The 2,997-nt window shown below is 41.7% G+C and overlaps 1 protein-coding gene across 1 annotated transcript in view; it reads left to right on the top strand.

The window, feature by feature from the left end:
• The first annotated feature begins 2,317 nt into the window (after positions 1-2,317).
• GPR161 (G protein-coupled receptor 161) overlaps positions 2,318-2,997 on the top strand; it is a 12,901-nt gene continuing 12,221 nt past the window's right edge. Inside the window, exon 1 of the mRNA XM_015829630.1 lies at positions 2,318-2,397. The gene's annotated coding sequence lies outside the window, so the exon portion shown is untranslated. The remainder of the gene's footprint in view (positions 2,398-2,997) is intronic.

The following is a 2,997-nucleotide window of genomic DNA, read 5'->3' as shown; positions in this document are numbered from 1 at the left end:
CCATCCTGACCTGGTTTTAATGAAAACAGCAAGGAAAGTGACATTATTTTATAGCTTATACAGTAGGTCATCTCCTGCATTCTTGTTCCTTCATTAATTATTTTGCTTTGTTCAGAGAAGTTAAACATATTTTCTTTGTAGCTTTTTAAGAATGTACAATGTGACCAACACTGTTCTGCACCAAAACAATGAAAAGACTTTATAGGTGAAATGACAGCAGCTATAATTTCCTATTAGATCAAAATTTAGAGAGAGAAAAGTAGTACATTTTTTTTAGACTGGCATGCAGTTCTGACATCTTCATGTTGCATTAACAAATAATTAGTTTTTAAAATTCTTAAAGGCCGCTGTTCACCTAGAGATGGATGACAAATAGTTTGACTCAAGTCTCACATTGTGCTAAGGCATGGTTTACTTGATCATATTCTGCTAAATAAACTGCAGTCAGTGGGCTGAAATAGTGCAGTAAAACCTTTATAAACCTCTGGTTTATGTCTGCTTATATGACAGTATATGATTGGTTGCTATATTGTGTGAAATTTTGTTTGAAATAACTACTGGTACAGCACATTTTAACACTATGCAGTATTTTAAGTTACAATCTCTCACCACTTAACTGAAAGTAAATTCTACTGACTTCTATTTTAAAGTCATAGAATTGCAGTATAAAACAAACATATTTATTAATTTGAAGCCAGATGTATCCAAATTAGCCAATATAAACTGTTGGAAGAATCGTGATGTATTTATCATGATTTATTTAAACAATGTTCCTTTATTTAAAATGTGGGGTTTTTTTTAATCTACGAAACTTCCCTTTATACTGAATTTGTCTGGTATAGAAGTTGTATCTAAACAAACCATCTCTTCATTTTTGTTTTGCATTTGTGCAAGCGATGCTCTTCAGCTCAGGAAAGAAAAAAACAAACGATATACAGTAAAGCAGAGGACAGCGTGAAAGTTTAACGAAGAAATGGAATTTTGGTGGGCTGGGCTAACTAATATAAACTATTTATTTAGTACTGGCGGAGAATGTTGCCTTTGAACATTTTGTCCCGTTTTCTCTATAAACCAGCCCTTTTCCACATAAAGACAACTTGTTAAATCTGTTTTCTAACTGTAAGGGAATTTACAAAAAGAGAAAAGATAATTCTTATGGAAATATGAAGGGGGGGGGGAAGCGAGCTGCTGAAGAACAAAAGCGCAACAGAGTAGAAAGGGCCGGGTGGGGAAGTGGGAGGAGTAAAATGGGAATGGAAGGAGTGTTTCAAGGAAGGAGGGATGTGAAAAAGTAGATGAGGGGATGGACGAGAAAGAAGGGGGGGGGGGGTCGGACTATTTTTCTGGGCCTCGACTGGCGGAGGCAGTAGGGGGCCCGGGGGCCGTAATCTGAACCCCCTCGCCTGCATAGGTAACGGGGTGACAGGGCCACACGAGAGCAGTTTGGTCAAAAGGTGAGTGGGTCGTCTGACCCCGGTGGAAGGTCCCCGAGACCTTCGGGTGCAGAAGAGTGGAACGGACCCTGTATGGTATAAGAGCAGGGTCCTCGCCTCCTCGGAGGGATCCCGTAGACTCTGCTTTGCCTCTAGGCGACGATGGGCTTGGTATGTTGGGCGAGGGTGGTGCCCGGGACGGGAGACGCCTGGCTACTCAGCCACGATTCTCCATGCCTCGGCAGCGGAGAGAAAGGCTGGCTGAATATTCTGGTATCGAGCCGGGCTAAGCATTTTTTTCCAAGCCCGCGACTGGGCGTATATCGGCTTTCTGACTTCGCTGTCCTGTACAGCCGCGCGAGGGCGAAAAAGCAGGCGAGAGTAAGCAGACGGCTATTCCTCCACTTTGCAGGGTGGTGTCTGGACATCCAGGCGGGGGCTTGCAGAATGGGGACCGCCTCTGCTGCAGTTACTGCGAGCCTGGAATAAAATTCTGGGTAAATCTTGCATCCAAGTCCCGCTGTGCAGGCCCACCATATATATTTAAAAAAAAGCAAAAACGGGAAGGAGGGGCGGGGGAAAGAAAGTGGTCTGAATCCAAGATTTGATACGAGCCGTCCTAGGCCTATTTACCTGGTATTTCCAAGACCTTCATTTTCCACCTTCCAACCACGTGTACACGTACCCAACAAACCCCTGTATTGTAATTCAGTAGCCCTGGCGAATGTATTAAGAGTCAAGTCACGTGGGGAAAAAAAGTTTTTATTCCTGCTTAAAAAGTGATACATGTATGGACTAAAGAGATTATGAAATCAAAAGATTAAGAAAAGAGTATACTGAAAGAAACTTAATATAATTAAAATCACACACAGGCCCTGAAAAAGAAGTTTAAAGGACAAAAAGCAAATGTATAAATCAATGTGCGGAGGTGATGGAAGCAAAGATGGCTTGCAAGGATAGAAAGGTAGGAGATGTATAGTGAATGATGCTAACAAAAGGTACATTTAGCGATGTTTCCTTTTTATCTTGTGCCTTAATTTCTTTGGTTTATTTAATCTTTTTCTGTTTTTTTGCATACTTTTGCTTACCTTGAATGGGTCTATATGCATGTAAGTTTTGTCTTTGTGTTGCTGTTTTATTTGTTGTTGTTGTTTTTTATTATGGAACACATTTGGCTTTGTTGTGTGTTAGGTTTGACCTCTATAAAATAAGACCCTACAGGCAGCATTTAGATATGTTCAATGCCATTAGTGGTGCTATCTAGAGCAGGGCTTTTCAACCAGTGGTACGGGTACCACCTGTGGTACATTGGCATCTGGCAGGTGGTACGCGACCATCCTAGAAAAGTGGTAGCGGGGGAAGGGAATGTGAGAAAGGAAGAAGTTTAAAAATAAAACGGTCACCATTGATTAACAATAGAAGGATTAGCCAAGCCCTGCAGGTAGGCACTAGATTCCAGGAGGCTTGGCTAGAAGACACACTTAACAAGACAAAAGGATGGCAGAGAGAAGTTCTGAACAATGTAACTGAGGGGGAGGGATGATGTATTCTGGCTAGGCGGATC

This window comes from Protobothrops mucrosquamatus, unplaced genomic scaffold (genome assembly GCF_001527695.2).
Source record: "Protobothrops mucrosquamatus isolate PMUCROS unplaced genomic scaffold, P.Mucros_1.0 scaffold6596, whole genome shotgun sequence".
In the NCBI taxonomy this organism is placed as follows: domain Eukaryota; kingdom Metazoa; phylum Chordata; class Lepidosauria; order Squamata; family Viperidae; genus Protobothrops; species Protobothrops mucrosquamatus.
The sequence above is the reverse complement of the archived record's forward strand: the minus strand, read 5'-3'. Positions and strand labels throughout refer to the sequence as shown.